This window comes from Eublepharis macularius, chromosome 19, assembly GCF_028583425.1.
Source record: "Eublepharis macularius isolate TG4126 chromosome 19, MPM_Emac_v1.0, whole genome shotgun sequence".
NCBI lineage: Eukaryota > Metazoa > Chordata > Lepidosauria > Squamata > Eublepharidae > Eublepharis > Eublepharis macularius.
The window spans coordinates 12,383,808-12,403,859 of record NC_072808.1 but is presented as its reverse complement, the minus strand read 5'-3'; the positions used below and the strand labels follow the sequence as shown (position 1 = coordinate 12,403,859).

Here is a 20,052-nt window from a genome sequence, read left to right as displayed (position 1 = left end):
GTTTTTTGAGTCAAACCTTCACTGGATTTTTGAGTTAAACCTTCACTGGTTTTCTGAGTCAAACCTTCACTGCTTTTTTGAGTCAAACTTTCACTGCTTTTTTGAGTCAAACCTTCACTGGTTTTCTGAGTCAAACCTTCACTGGTTTTTTGAGTCAAACCTTCACTGGTTTTTTGAGTCAAACCTTCACTGGTTTTCTGAGTCAAACCTTCACTGGTTTTTTGAGTTAAACCTTCACTGGTTTTCTGAGTCAAACCTTCACTGGTTTTTTGAGTCAAACCTTCACTACTTTCGCTAATCCTTTATTCTTTCTGGCTAGGTTATCTGTGAATCTGAAAGAGCCAGCTGGCCTGTAAGGCACTTAGTAACCTCTGAACATGAGCAGAGTACAGGCTCACTCTCTGATGGAATTCTGGAGTGCAGGATATTTCCTCACATTTAAAAAAACGTGAGATTGCTATCATTTCCACATATTATCTCACCCACTTCGATGACAGGTGAAACCAAGTCATACTCATTTGCCCGTTCTTGCTTTTAATTTCACAGGGCTTGGTATCTGTTTAATATCTAATTTTAAATGTTTGTATTTATATGCCTGCTGTGTGCCACCCTGACCCTGCATACAGGAAGGGCGGGATATAAATCTAATACCAATAACAACAACAACAACATTCGATTTATATTCCGCTCTTAAGGCAACTTAATGCCCACTCAGAGCAGTTTACAAAGTATGTCATTATTATCCCCACGACAATAATCACCCTATGAGGTGGGTGGGGCTGAGAGAGCTCTGAGAGAGCCGTAACTGACCCAAGGTCACCCAGCTGGCTTCAAACGGAGGAGTGGGGGAATCAAACCCAGCTCTCCAGATTAGAGTCCCGACGTTCTATACCAAACTGGCTCTCCAGAAGTGAACATGAACATAAACATCCACATTTTGAAAATCACAAATTTTCTTGAGTCTGTAGACTATGAAGATAGTTTTGAAAGACCTTAGCAACACCTTCCCTTCCCTCCAATTCTACAACACAAAATAAAATACGAACAATCTCTACCCTGCTTACTGCGTGAAAGGGCTCACCGTTTTCCCTCTTTTCCTGCGGACAACCTATTTACAGCCAACACCTCTGCATCCCGAAGAAGAGTGAAAATAATGTTATTTTGTCATTTATTTCAGCGTGTCCTCTGTGTAGGGGGGGGGAGTAGAGGCAGCACATAAATCAGGAGCAAACAAATCAAAGGAAAAAGGAGAGTGTAATGCCAAAGGGAGGAAGCCAAGGGAAGAAAAACACTTGAGAAAAATAGAAAATCTTCAGTATTGACATTCAGGGCAGAGGGTTTGTAGAAGGCAGCAGATATTTCAGATAACTGGATGCAGGCAGTATGGAACACCCATTGTATGATGCAGCTAACACAAAAGTTTAAGGAAGAAAGAGAAAAAAAGGAAAGAAATTATGGGGAAACAGAATAGCTTAGCCGTTGTTGGGATCTTAGAGTGTTTCTTCAGAGATGCTTGATTTCTATCTCATCTTTATACTACCTGTTCTCCAGGGAGCTCAGGGTGATATATATGGCTTTCCCCTCCACATTTAATCCTTACAACAGGCTTGTGAGGTTGGCTAGGCTGAAAGAGAACGGTTGGCCCAAACTGAGGGGAGATTTGAGAGGCTGTACCAGAGAAATCCGAAGCAGGTTTACACAGAATCCTAAGGTCTATTCATTGGGCCTTACTCCCAGGAAAGCATTTGTAGGATTGCACTCTGGTGTCTCCTCAGTACAGCACTTTAACTCAGGGGTCCCAAACTTTGCTCAGCCTGCAGGCACTTCTGAAATTTTTGAGAAAGGGTAGTAACAACAACAACATTCAATGTATATACCGCCCTTCAGGATGACTTAACACCCACTCAGAGCAGTTTACAAAGTATGTTATTATCCCCACAACAACAATCACCCTGCGAGGTAGATGGGGCTGAGAGAGCTCTGAGAGAGCTGTGACTGACCCAAGGTCACCCAGCTGGCTTCAAGCAGAGGAGTGGGGAATCAAACCCAGTTCTCCAGATTAGAGTCCTGTGTTCTCAATCACTACACCAAACTGGCTCTCAGTAGTGGGAAGTGGATGTCACCACAAAATGGCTATTGTGAGGGTGACGGCAATCATAAAATGGCTGCCATGAACTTTAACGTTTTTCTTTCTTGGTAGGCTGAGGAAGCTATATTGGAGCTTCTTTTGGGGAGGAATTAAATCAGTGGCGTTCAACCTTTCCAGATTCACTTTTAATGCCTCGGTGGCAGAATAGAACCTGCAGCCACGTAATGTAACCACAAATCATATGACATCAGAGCCACATGACAGGAGTATCCAAGAGTCAACATAGACCCCGTGGCCATTTCCACACACGTTGAATAATGCACTTTCAATGCACTTTCGCAATCCTTTAGAAGTGGATTTTTTGTTCCACACATGGAAAATCAGGTTCAAATGTTCACTAAAGAGTATTGAAAGTGGATTATCCAACGTGTGTGGAAGCAGCCCATATCACAAGTATGCATGGTGTGCTGGAGAACAGGCAGGCAGGGGTTCAAGTTGACAAGAAAAGAGAGAAGGCAAGGGTACTTTTACGGTGTGCATTAAGATGTACCCAAGTGGAAATTAGCTGTCTTAGGTCAGCTCAGCGATATTAAAAATGATCCAACTGCTCCTGAAATTCTGGGAGTAAAAATAATTTATCTCCCAGAATTTCAGGAGGTACGGGACTGAGAGAGGAGAGAGGGCAAGCACTCTCAGCAAACAGCTGTTTGTAGGGGCCGGTGCCCTTTATAATTTAAAGGCCCATTATTTTTTATGAGGAGACCTAGCCTCCAAACTCCAGAAGCCAAGTCTACCCCATAGAAAATAATGGCTCTTTAAAATATAAAGGGCATTTGCATTGACAAACAGTTGGGAGCCCTGTAAATTATGGCGGGCAGACCTGGTATAAAGAACCCAAGGGCTAACCTTGGAAAATAATGTCCTATTCAAGTTTGAAACAGCATTATTTAGAACGAGTGGGGGATCCGCAAGGATTTGTGGGGGTGCGTCTCAGGGCCAAGCTACACATGACGAATGACACTTGAACAGCAAGTGTATTCCTCCCTGTTCACTTGCCCTCCACTCAATCCACTTGCCGTTCAAGTGTCATTCGTCATGTGTAGCTTGGCCCTCATTTTCCCTGGTGGGGTTTTCATGGCAAGAGACTAACAGAGGCGGTTTGCCATTGCCTGCCTCTACAACCCTGGTCTTCGCTGGAGGTCTCCCATCCAAATACTAAGCTTGGTTTTACATTTCTGAACTTTTAACTGGTTCCTTTTAATTCATGGAACGTTTGTGATTTTTATTGTCTGGGATTTTGTCCTGTTTTATGCAACAGCGTATTTTACATATGCCTACTTAATATTTTTTTAAAATCAGGGGGGTGAAAGGAGAGGGTGACGTTTTTAAAAGTTCTTCCAGGAAGGAATGGAGGGAAGCAAAACGTTTGTGAAAAATCTCCAACTCCTGAGCGCCAATATTCTGCTCAGAGGATATGAAGACATGCAGTTCGGTATAGAACTGATTGGATTGGACAGGTCTGCCACTCCGGAGCCTCAGCCTAACTTGCATGGTGGAAAACGATTCTGTTTCATTTATTTGCTGTAGACTACGACCGTCTTCTGGCCAGCCACACGGGCGAGTTTTAGAATTCATCTATTGTATTTGCCCTCGGTATTGCATACCTCGGAGAAAACCATCTACAGCACTCAAGATGGGCAGCTCTTCTGAGTGATGGTTGTTGTGGATTTTCCGGGCTGTATAGCCGTGGTCCTGAGCTCTTCTGAGTCTTAAACACAGAATTCCATCGGAAGAATCTTTGATGTTAGACTGAACTGTTTTATCATATTTTGTACTCTGCTTGCTGGATGACTTGAATAGAATTGTAGACTAGACATACCTGTAACCTGCCCATCCCCACCACGTTATTCTGTTTTCCTAGGAATCTTTGCTGTTAGATTCATATGTATTATAGACTGTGAGTCTCTCTACACGAGGCACCTTATATGAGGACTCTCAAGTGTACGGAGACGCAATGTTAGCCAGGAAGTGTAGTTTAAAAAGACAGAGCTGTAGGCGCTGTCAATTTCACCTCTCTACACTGAGCCAGAAGAGTTTGCTCCTGAGAGCATTTGTTAATTTCATTGTTACCTCTGGCAAGGGGAGATGAAATTGACAGAGCCTTTGGGGAGGAGGAGATGAAATTAACAAACCCTCTGAGGAGTGATCTCCCCCAGCTCTGTCTTTTTAAACTACGCTTCCTGGCTAACATTGCGTCTCCCTACACTTGAGCGTCCTTGTGTAAGATGTCTCATGTGGAGAGACTCTGCACTGCTGTGCACTGCATGTTATTGCCATTTATTATGTCATGTTAAATAGCTTATGTTTTGTTTCAGCATTGTTTCCGCTCCGTATTGGATTTCTGCTCATTTTCGAATCTCTGCAGTCTATGCCCTATTGTATTGTTTATTGAATACCACAGCTGTTGACTGTATTAAATTACACTGTGTGATCTGCCTTGATGAGAAAGGTGCCCTATAAATAATGTAAATAAAAATAAAATGATTTATTATCATACTTTGTATTTTGCTTGCCGATTGACTAAATAGTTCTGATCATATTTGTCATCCAGCTTTATCTCAGTTGAAAAGCTGTACTAAAAATGAAGCTGCTGCTGCTGCTCACAACAACAACAACAACAACAACAACAACAACAACAACAACAACAACAACAACAACAACTTTTTCCAGTGCAGTGGGTTTCCTCTTCATTAAATGGTACAAACTTAAATCTTATCAAGCCTTTATTTTTATTTACTTCATTTATACCCCAATGGGGACCTAAAGTGGCTTCCTTCCTTCTCCTCTCCTCCATTTTATCCCCACAACAACCTTGTGAGGTAGGTTAGGCTGAGAGTGTGTGACTGGCCCAAGGGCACCCAAACAAGCTTCCATGGCAGAGTGGGGATTTGAAACTGGGTCTCCCAGATCCTATTCTCATACTAACCACTACACAACACTCCTCATTTTCTTGTAGACTAGCTTGATACCCATGTTTCACTATGGCATTTAACTACTTGGTAACCCTAGGGAACTTTTGGCAACCCTAGTGCACTTTGGGCAACCCTAGTGAACTTTTAGGGGAAGACTGGGAGGTGCATTTTACCTCAGGACACATTCAATGACTCCCAATAGCAACTGCAGACTGTTTAGAATGGGGGAGGGGATGAGGACCAATCAGCCCACATATGCAAATGACTTTGAAAGGCTGGCCCAATCAGGGAAAAGTGGCTGAGGTGGCAGTGGGAGGGGGTGCAAGCAGGCAGCAGCCTGCCAGCCACACAGGGAAGCTATATTCCTCTGGGAAAACACATTTTACTCCTTTTTACCCCCTTAGCGGGTGAATTTCTTAAAATCTCTTCTTAGCGAGTGTTTACATCATGAAAGGAATGTTCTCCCCAAATTTCATGTTTTTGGGTCCAGGGGTTTTGGCTGGGCGTTGATGAGTCAGTCAGGACACTTGTCTTTATATAGATAGATTCAGGTACTAGATGAAAATGCATCTGAGTCTCCCGGTGGTCTTTTGACCACTCATTTAGCAGAACTGTCAAGAGGGCAGAACTAGGGGGATAAAAACGGGATCTGGTGATGATGAGAGCCCAAAGAGCTACCTGGTGATTTGTTTTCATATGTTTGAGATGCTTCTGGATGGAGGGCAAATGGGGAACATTGTCTGGGGGCTCGCGGTGGCTCTTAGCCACCTTGTGTTTAAGAATCTCTGCATCCACGGTAGCTTACAATCTGCGCCTCTATCGGTGTTAAGTAGTTCGACGCCTGTCAATTTCTCTCCTGCGATTACAGTTTTTAGAGCAAAACTGAATGCCATTTTTCATGTTGCTTTTTCTCAGAGAAAAATTCAAAGATAAGATGAGCCAAGGATGTTTATGGGATATTGAATAAATCACTGCCAAACTTCATTGCAAACTACAAAATCAGCCATCTTCAAATGGCTCCCTGGTATGAATCTCAAGGACCGGGAATAAGATGCTTGGCAGAAATTCAAAAGCTTCTATGACATTGACACGGAATGTAAACAATAGATTTTAAGACATGTCTTGGTAAAAAGCAGGATGGCAAAGCAGCCCGTCTCTTGACAGATTTGGGAAACAGATGATAAAAACATCGCTTGAGGAGGTCTAAGTCATATTTGCACCTCCTTTGGCAAAACTCTGTGCCTCCTTGATGGTAGAGAGTGCCCTCAAGTCATCGCTGACTTACGGCAACCCCCGGTATGGTTTTCATAGCAAGAGACGAACAATGCTGGTCTTTGTTGGAGGTCTCCCATCCAATTACTAACCAACACTGACCCTGCTTAGCTGATGAGATCAGGCTCACCTGGGCTATGCAGGCCAGGGGCTGTCTCCCCTTATGTACCATCAAGTCACAACTGAGTTTGGCGACCCACAGCAAGAGGCTTTCAAGGCAAGTGAGAAGCAGAGGTGGTTTGCCATTCCCTTCCTCTGCAGAGTCTTCTTTGGTGCTGCCCTATCCAAGTACTAACCCTTCATAGCTTCCGGGAAGGGGCTATACCATGCCAGATGCTTTGGGAACTGTATGAGGATGTGATCCAACCCCTCTCTCTTCCATTTGCCCATGTTAACCCTTGGAGCAGACATGGTACATCCTACCACCCACCTGCTTTGGGGGTTTTATTCTAACTTGGGAGCGCCTGTGTTACCCCCTCCCCTTCTAATTCCTTGGGTAGCACCTCCTTGTGAGAGTGAGAGTTGTTGCCTGGATGTGCAACAGAGATGTAAAAACCTGATAAGAGTTTTTAAAAGGTTAAATAAAGAATTATATACTTAACCAAAAAAAGCACAGCAGTGCAAACAGTGTTAATAACTTGCTTTTTTCAAAAACACCGAACAGTTGACCTAAACTTTGGTCCCCTGGGCTAACAGAATAAAGAGAAAGCAAGAGAAATAACAATTAGTCCTTAACGTGACTGCCAACTGTTCTTAATGCATTTATTTGCCTTGGTCCAGCTACCGGATTAAGCAAAACAACACAAGTTCCTTGCATGAAGGCAACTCCAAGAAATGCATACCACGTTACTGGGGAAGAGGATTTTATAAGTTTCTCCAGGCTCCAGCCCTTCTTACAAGTTCCCCTCCAGCATGGGCAAGGACCAGGCCCAAGGCCTGAATTTCCCTCGGGCACTTCAGGCAGGAAGAGAAGGACCAGACCCTCTTAGGGTTAATGTTCCCAACAATGCCTTAGGCAATGCCAGGAGATTTGAAGGGCAGTGCCTGGGAAGGGTGGAGGGTTTTGGGGGGGAGAGTGATATCACTTCTGGGTGATGCTCTAGGATTCATCCTCTAGCCTTTATGATCTTTACTGTAGATACTAGGGAAAATCCTAGAGTGTTACTATGTGGACGCCATTTTTCCTCCTGGTCCTCAGTTCCTCAGAGCTGGGAAACTGGGAACATGGACTGGTAATTCCCCACCCTGGGCAGGTAGATGGGAGACCTGGTTGCCATCAGCACAGAGGAAAAATGTCCTTTCCCTTTAACAGAAGCTTAATGGGATATTATTTATCAGGTGACGTGATTTACCTCCATGCCACGAAAAGTTTCAGCTGCCCGTTCCCACATATACCACACATTTTTCCCAGTCTGTTGGCAATTCTAGTCCTTCCCCCTCATAGAAAAAAAAACACTCCATTGGACTGATGGTACCTATTAAGGAGTCCAAAGGCCAAAGTAGTTGTCCTGAGGGCCAAGGAAAGCCAAAGCAACAAAACAGGAGAAATCATAAAGAACCCATGGCCTCTAAGCTTATGACTCATAACACCTCACCAAACTACTATTCATAGGACTCTTTGGGGAAGCTAAAGCCATTCAAAAGGCCTAAAATCAATATAAAGTATAAAGATGCCATGTACACGACAGAGTGGCGGCTAGTCATGGAGTCTTGGGACAAATCTGTTGCTGGAGGAGAACAAACTTTATGTAGCTTCTGCTACATGAGACCAACCCTAATGTGTGGCTATGGTGGGAGCAATCAGAACCCCATTAGGGGTTAAGAGCGGCAGGACTCTAATCTGGAGAGCCAGGTTTGATTCCCCACTCCTCCACTTGAAACCAGCTGGGTGACCTTGGGTCAGTCACAGCTCTCTCAGAGCTCTCTCAGCCCCACCCACCTCACAGGGTGATTGTCGTGAGGATAATAACAACATGCTTTGTTAACTGCTCTGAGTGGGCATTAAGTTGAAGGGAGGTATCTAAATCAAATGGTATTATGCAGCCATCCCTCAGCAAGGCAGTTCCCTGTACCTTTTATGCGCTAAACAATTTGCCCTTTGAAGAATTCTTGTTCCTTTAACCCTTGGGGCTTGAATACTCTCTGCTTCTCATTGCACAGTGACGTGAGCATGGCTTAACACATTGAACATCAGGTTGCGATTACAACAAGCATTAAAACCAGCGATAAAAGCCAGAATAAAACCAATGTGCCGTGTCCTGGGCCTTGTGAGCCATAAAAGATTTTAAAAGGCAATTTAGGGGGGAAATAGGTATATTTAAGGCAAATCTTATGTTTCACGTAAAAAGAGGGAAGGAAAGGGTTGGCATGAAACAGTCTTTTAAAGAATTGAATGTGTTCTCTCTCATGACTTTCTGTTCCTCTGTGCTTCTTTCTGGATCACTGAAAACATAGGATGGTAAAGGTAAAGGTAGTTCCCTGTGCAAGCACCGTCATTACTGACCCTCAGGGGAACGTCGCATCACAACGTTTTCTCGGCAGACTTTTTACGGGGTGGTTTGCCATTGCCTTCCCCAGTCATCTACACTTTACTCCCAAAAAACTGGGTACTCATTTTACCGACCTCGGAAGGATGGAAGGCTGAGTCAACCTTGAGCCGGCTACCTGAACCCAGCTTCTGCCAGGATCGAACTCAGGTCGTGAGCAGAGCTTGGACTGCAGTACTGCAGCTTACCACTCTGCGCCAAGGGGCTCCTTATTAATAAATAATTAATAAATAAACTCGAAACAGTTGAGGGTGCCTTGGTTGAGGAGCATCACATACATACAATCTCATGGGATCTCTTTTTATTTTTAAAACACCTCTGGAAACCTAATAAAGCGCCCTTCTCCCCATGCTTGGAGGACCCAGCATAAGGATTGTCTCACTGGCTCAGACTGGTCCATCTAGTCCAAGAGCCAATGCACATGTGCTTTCTCCATTGTGACCCTACCTTAGGGGAGGGACTTCCTGATGAGGTCAGAATGGATCCTGGTTTCCCACAAACTTTGCAAAAGTGAATAATTCCAGAGGGCTTTTCCCACACAGCTGTACAGTTGGCAATACTGCTCAGGAAAATGAGGAACTGTAGTCTATACTACAGTATACAGTTTCTACTGTCTGTTGCTGTAAGTAGAATCCTATTATGTAATTTTTCATTTTATATTTTTTCTTTTTAAACAATAAAATATTGTTGATTGTCTATTATGTAATTTTTGCATCATGTTAAGAAAGCTCTGACTCTCGAAAGCTTATACCCTGAAAATCTTGTTCTTTAAGATGCCATTGGACTCAAATCCTGCTGTTCTACTGCAGACCCACACAGCAACCTACCTGAATATTAATACTTATATTTTTGCTTCAGTTCAGTTTAGATTTCTGATTGGTTTCGTTTTCCTACAATCCAAATTTCTCACACTGCCTATTCGATGTTCCGTCCGGTTAATTGAATTGGCTTACTCTGTGTTTATTTCCAGAATTTATAATCAGAGGTATATTGCCTTTGATGATGGAGGTTCTACTTAGCTACCATGGGTAATAGCCGCTAATCAGAGCCATCCTGTAGGAATTTGTCTAATCCATTTTTAAAAGCTATTAATCATGGGAGAAACACCCTCTTGCTTCTTTGGCCTATCCTGAGTGAACTACAAATCAGCTTCATTTGAATTTATTTTATTTATCTCATTTATACTCTACCTTTGTCCCCCATCATTCTCCTCTCCTGCATTTTATTCTCACAACAACCTTGTGCAGTAGGTTAGGCTGTGTGTGTGTGTGTGTGTGTGTGTGTGTGTGTGTGTGTGTGTGTGAGAGAGAGAGAGAGAGAGAGAGAGAGAGAGAGAGAGAGAGAGAGAATGGGCCAGAAATGCTGCAATGAAAAGATGATTTTAAGAGAATTTGGAATAATTTCATAATTTAGTTAATGGAATTTCCAGATATAGCTCTTTTAAAAAGGCTCTTTAATTGTATGGAGACCCTTATCTGAAATTTGATTAAGGTATTGAATAGTTATATTACAGGATATTATAATCTAGAAACAGATTGAATGAATGTATGTTAAATTATAGCCATATTGGATGGAAGCACTCCCCTTTCACCCTTCTTTGTCTTTGGCTTGTTTTATTTTCTTGTTGGTTTTTGCTGTTATGTATTAAAATATAAAGCTATAAAAAATATTATTTTTAAAAAAGAAGAAGTGCTGCTACATACCCATCTCCTCATACAGAGCTCAAATAAACTTGGTGATTTCTACCAAATTAACGACTACTCCAATAAGTTATTTCACTGCCCCTACAAGACATAGGATTTGCTGCTCAAAAAACAGCTTTTTCAAAACTAGACACAAGCAGCAATTTCCCTCCAGTCTGCACTGGGTTTGGCAATGCATAAGGCTGCGTCTGCCTCTGACCTTTGCTGCCATTTCGCCACTCTCTCCAATTAAGAAAGTGCAGGCAAAAATCACTCCCTAGAAGTGCCGCTGGAGAAATCGAGCTATCTTCCTGTCGGGGATTTCACCTACAGCCCTTTTCTCAGCTGGCTCCAAATCTATTTGGCCATGCTGATCATTTACCAATGAGGAAACAACAGCAGCAGCATCAGTCAGGTGGCAGACCGCTTGGGCATCCAAGTTTTCACTCCACCAGGAGGTGTCCCCGGGGTGCCTTCACTCTCCTTCTCCCTGCCGATCCCTCGATGTCCTCAGAATTCCCTCCAGCATTTATGGCTGCCCGCAGCTTTCTTTCCTTCCTTAGCAGCAGCCTCCCCCCTGAGCAGTTAATTAAATGTCAAATGCTTCTAAATGGCAGTTGCAAAGAAAATCTGGGTTGTTTTTTTTTGCCGTGTGGCGAGAGGAGGAACATTAAGCCATTTATTCTGACCCACAGCAACTCTGTGGCCCCATCTAAGAATAGAGAGGCCAAGAAACCGTGGCTGCCCAGAAACAATCCCACCAATTACCTCCACGCCCCATGACAATAGTCCATTTTCTCCTGTAAATAAGTTGTTGGGCTACACTGGTAGTTAACACTGGCCATTTTCACACGTCTTTACATAGCACAAAACTCATGGAACAAGAGTGTCATCCTGGCGCAATTTCTGACGACATCACGCCACGATTCCGGAATTGTGGCGAGATGACATCAGACATCGTCTTTACATAGCACAAAACTCATGGAACAAGAGTGTCATCCTGGCGCAATTTCTGACGGCATCGCACCACGATTCCAGAATTGTGGCAAGATGACATCAGAAGCTGTCTTTACATAGCACAAAACTCATGGAACAAGAGTGTCATCCTGGCGCAATTTCTGACGACATCGCGTCACAATTCCATAACTGTGGCAAGATGACATCAGAAATCGTCTTTACATAGCACAAAACTCATGGAACAAGAGTGTCATCCCGGCACAATTTCCGACGATATCGCGTCACGATTCCAGAAGTGTGGCGAGATGACATCAGAAATCGTCTTTACATAGCACAAAACTCATGGAACAAGAGTGTCATCCCGGCACAATTTCCGACGATATCGCGTCACGATTCCGGAATTGTGGCGAGATGACATCAGAAATCGTCTTTACGTGGCACAAAACTCATGGAACAAGAGTGTCATCCCGGCACAATTTCCAACGATATCGCATCACGATTCCAGAATTGTGGCAAGATGACATCAGAAGTTGTCTTTACATAGCACAAAACTCATGGAACAAGAGTGTCATCCCGGCACAATTTCCGACGATATCGCGTCACGATTCCGGAATTGTGGCGAGATGACATCAGAAATCGTCTTTACATAGCACAAAACTCATGGAACAAGAGTGTCATCCCGGCACAATTTCCGACGATATCGCGTCACGATTCCAGAATTGTGGCGAGATGACATCAGAAATCGTCTTTACGTGGCACAAAACTCATGGAACAAGAGTGTCTTCCTGGCGCAATTTCTGATGACATCGTGCCACGATTCCAGAATCGTGGTGTGATGACGTCAGAAATCATGCCAGGAAGACGCCCTCTTTCCGTGAGTTTTGCGCTACGTAAAGACGTGTGAAAATGGCTACTGTTTCCATTTAGAATCAGAGTGGCTGCAAAAATGCTGATCGCTTCCAAGTAACAAACAGTAGCATGTCCCACAATTTTTGGTTAAAGTATAAAATATTGCAGAGGTGATGATAACGTTAACAGCAGGCTGTATTATTGTGGGAAAAGAGGGGGGGGAGGTGAAGCAAAGCTTTGAGTCAGCAGTGTGATGTGTTAGCCAACGTACCAACAGAAGTATAGAGTACAGATCATGGCCATTTCCACATGACTTACCGGCTTCCGGAGCATTGCACAAAACACGCGAAAGATAGTGTTTTCTCGTGCAAAATCATGCCAGGAAGACGCTATCATTCGGGAGTTTTGCGCAACATCGTGTCTTCCTGACACGATTTCATGTGAGAAGATGCTATCTTCCGCGTGTTTTGTGCAACACTCTGGAGGCCGGTTAGTTGTGTGGAAACGGCCCATGTGAAGTGAGGGTATCATTTTGCTCTGGTTAGACCTCACTTGGAGAACTGTGTTTAGGTTTGGGTATCAAAGGTTAAGAAAGATGTTGACAAGCTGGAATGTGTCCAGAGGAGGGCAACAAAGATGGTGATGGGTCTAGACACCAAGTCCTATGAGAAGAGGTTGAAAGAGCTGTATATTGTTGTTCAAAAAAACCTTTCCATTTTTCCTGAAATTCCGACATTGGCCTATTATGTATACAAGTAAGAAACATGTTTTCGATGTAGGTGGCATCTGAGGGCCAAACTACAAGTGATGAATGACACTTGAATGGCAAGTGTATTCCTTCCTGTTCACTTGCCCTCCACTTGCGCTCCACTCGATCCACTTGCCGTTCAAGTGTCATTCATCACTTGTAGCTTGGCCCTGAGAAAAATGTGCACCTTCCTAGTCGCACAATAGTCAAAAGTGCTTCGACTCCAATCTTTCCAAATTTTTTTCTATCAAAGCAGGTTTGGGAAAGATTGCAGCTAAGTGGGGCGAAACACAGAAAAAGGACAAATAGAGTGCAACATCATATGGGTGCTTCCGAAAACAGTGCGACATAAAGAAGCCAAGGCCAAGCAAGTCCCCTCTATGGAAACAACCCAAATTACAATCTCTGGGATTCCTTGGCAGAAAGTCTTGACAGCTAAATGGGTAGAAAACCAGTCTAAGAGCCAAGCTACAAGTGGAGCGCAAGTGAATGGCAAGTGAACAGGGAGGAATACACGTGAGTCTGTTCACTTGCCAGGCAAGTGTCATTCATCACTTGTAGCTTGGCTCTAAGTTTATGGGGGACTGTAGGCTCTTTTTTCTACTGATTTTTTTTCCTGCTTGAACTTCACAAAGATTAAGCTTTGCTCAGGAATCAACAACAGCTTTACTGTCTTTGCGCCGGCACTTTTAGTACCATAATCAATAGCGACTCCCATGTAATCTCACTTTACCGGTATATTTATTGGTGTGATTTGCTCCATATTCTGACCTGCAAATGGGGGCGATAAAGCCAAAGCGCTGGCTGAGTACATTTCCCTGCTTTCTCCTTCCTATTCCCAATGAGGGGTGAGCAGAGGGAGGGAGACACTGCTGACTGAAGACGGCTTAAGTGGTTATTGTGCTTCGGCTCTAACCTTTCTAGCATCTCCCTGGCCAGCCTCATCTCTCGTCCTGGTATCTTCAGTCACGTTAAAGCAATCTGCATGCAATCACCATACATTGTGGTCACGTCATTGCCCTGACAATGATCTTTCGCAGTTTAAATGGTCCCCAAAAGAGGAAGCGACAAATGGTGTGGAAAGATAACAACACTGGAGAAACAGCGACTGGTGCAATCTGCGAAAGAGCGAGTGCTCGGAGCTCCTTGGGTATGCGGGCAAACGAAAGGAAGTGCACAGAGGGGAGACTGCGTGCGGAAGAGATCAGGTGGGGTGTGGCTCTGTAACAGCAGGGCGAATACATTTATGGCTTGGATTCCGCAAATGTGTCCTGCACATAGGGTTGCCAGCTTCCAGGTGGTGGCTGGAGATCTCCCAGAATTACAGCTGATCTCCAGGCGACAGAGATCAGTTCCCCTGGAGAAAATGGCTGCTATGAAAGGTGAACTCTATGGCATTATACTCCACTGAGGCCCGTCCCGTCCCCAAACCCCACCCTCTTCAGGCTCCACCTCCACAATCTCCAGGAATTTCTCAACCTGGACCTGGCAACTAGGCTGCCAGCACTTTCTTTTATGACAAAAGGCAAAACTGCAAGTGGAGGGGGGGAGGGGAAAAAACAAGTCAGGTAATTCACAAATCAAGACTCTAACAGTTGGCTTAATATGAAGTCACAATCAATGAAGTTTCAAGATATGAACATTCAATAAAGACATAAACATATTACAGAAAAGAACGAATCACATAAAGGCAAGCCGCTCCATCAATTAATTTTCAGCTATAATCCAATAGGTACAGCCCTCCACGATGCTGAATCACAGGGTGAGTAGAAACAGGTAAATCCACTGAATAAATGTTCACAAGACTCAAGGTAGTAATCTCTCGTTCTTCCTTTTAACAGATATGCTTTTGCACAAGGGCTCACTGAAAACTATTGATCTTGCACAAACGAATGTACCAGCAGAACAGGAAGGGGGTTGTGCTCTGGCCAGAGCAAAGCACATGCAGGCCACTTCCAATCCTCTTTATAGATCATTTGGAACGGATTTTTGTGTGTGCGGAACAAAAAATCCACCTCAAATGATTGATAAAGTGCATTGAAAGTGCATTATCCAACGTGTGTGGGAGACTCTGGTACATCTTGTGTGTCCCCAAGTCTGATGTGAGCGGCGAGGCAGCCATTTACATTCGCAACCAGCATCCACATTCAGCAATATGGTCTGGCCCGTCCAGATGTCATGCCCTACAACAGTAAGCATAGTCCCAAGAGTGTTCATGAGTCCTGTGGGGGGGGGCAACACAAACATAGCAATGAACTGAACGGTTCACTGTCCACGAATGTGAGGCGCAGAGCTCGGTCTCTGCAGAAGTTGCTTTCAGCAACTGCTACACGAATAACATCAAATTTGCATCAGGACTCTCAATCACAAATGCCACATTACAACTAACCCCCAGCCCCAGGCACCAGAAAAAGGATAAAAAGATTTTCTTTTTTTAAAAAAAGGATAGGCATTCATCCATTTAACCATAAAAGAGTGATTACGCCTCTCTTCATCCTGGTCTAGACATGAAGCCAAATGCATCAAGAATTCTTAATGCTCCTCCGTATAAAAATCCCCCACGTAAGAAAAATGGCATATCAAGGAGAAAAGTTCTAGTTCAATCCTTCACGTTCTGTGTTGGTTTCCCGCTTTGGGCCAAACTAGCCCAGCCCAACTTGTAGTCACATCTAATACTACTTTTCCTCCTTCAATATTGCTGAGCCAAAATGGCTGAAGAGGGGGCCTGTTTGCCCCACCGTGGGGCTCCAGGTATATTGACAGCGGCTGGACAACAGCACGGAGGGAAGCCTCTCTTCCTCCCCCTATGCTGTGCTCCCGAGCCGAATCAGACCCCAGAGGATTTAGAGGCTTTATTTACCTGACATTGGCCGATTCCAGATGACTAACCTTAAGTCGCTTCATGCCGCCCTCTTCCGGATCGCGACGGGGAAAATGCGAAATATCGCGTTTCCTCGCGCGAGTTTTGCGCGTCGTTGCGCAAAACACGCGCGAGGAAACGCGATATTTCGCATTTTCCCCGTCGCGATCCGGAAGAGGGCGGCATGAAGCGACTTAAGGTTAGTCATCTGGAATCGGCCATTATGTGTGACTGCAAACCTGATGAGGAGACGACCAGCCAGATTCACATCACACATATCTAGCTTGGCCCTTAGAGGAAATTACTAAAGTAGGGAAAGATTTAAAAATGTAATTCCCTCTCTTGTAGTCTGAAGAGATATAGTCCATTTGTACATCCCACTGCCCGCTGCCACCTCGTTCTGTGATGGGTCTAGGCCAGGCCTTTCTCTTCTTGTCATGGAGAACAGACTATGACTGGAACATTTAAAAAATCTCCTTTTTCTTCCCCCTCAGGGCCAAGCTACAAGTGACGAATGACACTTGAACGGCAAGTGTATTCTTCCCTGTTCACTTGCTCTCCACTCAATCCACTTGCCGTTCAAGTGTCATTCGTCACTTGTAGCTTGGCCCTCAGACTCTCCTTTTCCTCACTTCAAAAAGTCACCTGCCTATGCAGATTCACCCTGCAAATGGCTCTATTTTACTTACTGTTAATGGCAAATTGAACTCCACCTTCCCACCCTAATGGGGCCCAAGGCAGCATACATAAAAATCACGTTTACAACATTGCTATCCACAGACACACAGCACCGAACCCACACTATTCCCGCTCACCCACCTGCCACACATTCCAGGTGTCATAGCAATCTGCTTAAAAAAAACTTTGCTCAATAAAACTGCCTCAAAGGTTTCTCCTGCAGGTGCCACCCTGCATGCAAAATCAACTGCAGCCCATACACGGGCTTTCTCTGTGGTGGCCCCCTACCCTGTGGAACGGCCTTGTCTGAGGAGGTTAAGAACTTTCCTAGCTTTCTGCAAACAATTTCCTAGCTTTCTGCAAACAATACAAAACTGAATTATTCAAAAAAGCTTTTGTATTGTAGGGAGGGGCTCTCAGATGCTTCACTAATGAGTTAAGGACCGTAGATTTCACCACTACGTTGCCTTACGTACTACCTGTTGTCTTAAATATGTGCTCCTATGAGCCACCTGTGCTTCATGTGGTCTAATGTCAGCCCTAGAATGGCTTATGTTCAGTTTCAGCATTTCTTCAACTCTGTACTGGATTCTTACTAATGCTATGTCTTTGTAAAATTGTGTTTAGTTACCCTAAGACACTGTTTATGGAAATGTCCTTGAAATTGACTGTACTAATCTCACAATGTGTAATCCATCTTGAATCTCGGCGAGAAAGGCACACTATAAATGAATGACACAAATAAATAAATAAATAAATAAATAAAATCCCTTCTGCAATGCTGTCTACACCAAGGGCCATGACTGGAATTCCCTGTATCAGCTCTGAGAAGTCTGTCTGTCTGTCTGTCTGTCTGTCTGTCTTTATTTATTTATATTCTGCCCTCCCCACATCAGCAGGCTCAGGGTGGGTCACAACCAAGTTTAAAAACATATTTCATCATATATACAATTTAAAAGTACCTATGCATACTCTGTGAATGTATTAATGCCGAATAAGCAAAGGTAAGCCTAGCTGGCATGTGGGTTCACGTAGGGAAAGATGCCCCCTCGTGCATTTGTGATCTTTCAAAATTCATCATGAGGCCTAGAAGCTTATTTCATTTTGACACGCAAACTAACATTCTCAGGATTCTATCAACCGCTGTTTCTGACAGTTGACCCATTCCTGTGTGTGTGTTATCTGCCGTCAAGTCGCCTCCGAAGGAAAGACCTCTAAAACATCCTATCATTATGAGTCTTGTTCAAATCTTGCAAACTGGAGGACGTGGCTTCTTTTATTGAGTCAAACCATCTCACTTTAGGTCTTCTTCTTTTCCTACTGCTTTCCACTTTTCCTAGCATTATTGACTTTTCCAGAGAATGTTGCCTTCTCATAATGTGACTAAAGTACGATAGCCTCAGTTTTGTCATTTTAGCTTCTAGGGAGAATTCAGGCTTGATTTGATCTAGACCCATTCCTACACTATTCCAAAGCCAGTTGAAAAGAGCAAGAGTCCAGTAGCACCTATAAGACTTAACAAAGTTGTGGTAGGGGTGTGAGTTTTCATGAGTCACGGCTCACTTCTTCAGATAGATGCTTTAGGCTGATCCTGCACTGGGCAGGGGGTTGGACTAGATGGTCTGTATGGCCCCTTCCAACTCTATGATTCTATGAGATACAGCCAGTACAGCCAATAAATCATGGTAGCAGCTGGTCTTGGCTGCCTCTTCCTGCTTGAAATTCTCTCCTGTGTGCATGTGTGTTCATGTGTCTGTGTGTGAGAGTGTGTGTGGGGGGGATTTCTGTTAATTGCCACTGTAAATTGCCGCCACGCTTATTTGCCTAATAAATACTTTATTTGCACGTGCGAAGTCAATAAGAAGCCATTTTCTTCTTTGTAATAAGATTTTAACGCAATTAATCTCAAAGAGGGGGGGATTTACTGCTCATCCTGCCAGCCGGGCTGCTCCACTTGGAGCAATAAAGACGCCATTTGCATCTCATTAAGTGGAAAAAGGTGAGACGGAGGAAGGCTCCCCTGCATCCTAAGAGGCCCGGCCGTCTTTGAACAGCAGCACAGCCAAACCGAAGGATCAAAGTCTCTGGCTTCCAATTAAATGTAGCCAGAGCAAAAGGCTGGGGGGGGGGGAAACGCTGTAATTAACAGGGTTTTTGTTGTTTTGTTTTGTTGTGGAAACAGGTTTCTTTTTCAAATGAGGGCCAGACCTTGCAACTCGAGTGCCAGTAGCAATGACGAAGTTGAACTTGGTTCCTAGTTCCCAGTTCCTTATTCGCAGTTCCTACCTAGTTCCTTATTCGCAGAGCAAAACACAAATATTAGGAGAATTTTGTTTTGGAGAAGGGGACATTTTCTAGAGTGCTGAGCTCTGTAATTTGGGGTGGCCCAAATATATATTTTTTTCAGGTGCAGCTATCCCCCTTTCTGCTTATTGATTTGTTCTGGGGGTACCCTATTTTGAAACTGTTAACTCAAGAACTAGGCTTTGCAGGAGGACCCAGTATATGTCTACTAAGGGCCAAGCTACACATGACGAATGACACTTGAACGGCAAGTGTATTTCTCCCTGTTCACTTGCCCTCCAATCAATCCACTTGCCGTTCAAGTGTCATTCGTCATGTGTAGCTTGGCCCTTAGAGGGCGGAGTCCACTGGATATGGAGGTGTATGATATGTTCTCCTACAGTCTTTATTTTGGGGTACAGAGCTTTTCAATTTCCCCCAATATTTGTGTTTTGCTCTGCAAAAAGGAACTAGGAACCGCAAATAAGGAACTGGGAACTGGGAACCAACTTCAGCGTCCTGCAACAATGGGTCTTTCCTTCTCGACACAAATCACCGATGAGATTGGAACAGCAGGCATCACAAAGGAGATTCTTTTGGTCAGCATCTGTATGCACACCTGACCAACATGAGACCCCATTCCCCGTCTTAGGCAGTTTTCACACAACACCGCTTTTCCATGTAGTGTGCACTGCTGCTGAGAAATGTAACGGTGTCTGCAGTCCATTGGAACAGCCACACAGCTGCTTCCCTTGCCTCGCCCCTCCCCACCAGCAGCCACCCCTTCGGCCTTTTTTCAAAGGTTAATGCTATATTGCCATACTCGAAGGTTAAGGTTTTAAATGGCATTAGAGTGGAGGCAGTATAATGTGAGGTTTGACTAATGTGGTCTCTATCCTTCTCCTGACAGAATGACCCCCAGTGGCTTCTAAATGGAGTTATTTAAGTACACGTGAGGGAATTTACTGCAGCCTAATTAGCACTGCTGGCTGCTACAGTTACGACGGTGTTAAGAGTTCTTATTCCCTCTGGTACTGCCTGGGTTATGATCAAGAAACGCCTTACCCTCCCCAGGACTTCACATGAGACTAGAGGGAAACAGGGAAAAATAGTAAC

The 20,052-nt window shown here is 44.2% G+C and overlaps 1 protein-coding gene across 5 annotated transcripts in view; it reads right to left on the bottom strand.

The window, feature by feature from the left end:
- The window catches only part of OLFM2 (olfactomedin 2), a 227,038-nt gene that overhangs the window by 101,381 nt on the left and 105,605 nt on the right, over window positions 1-20,052 (bottom strand). The gene's annotated exons all lie outside the window — the stretch shown is intronic.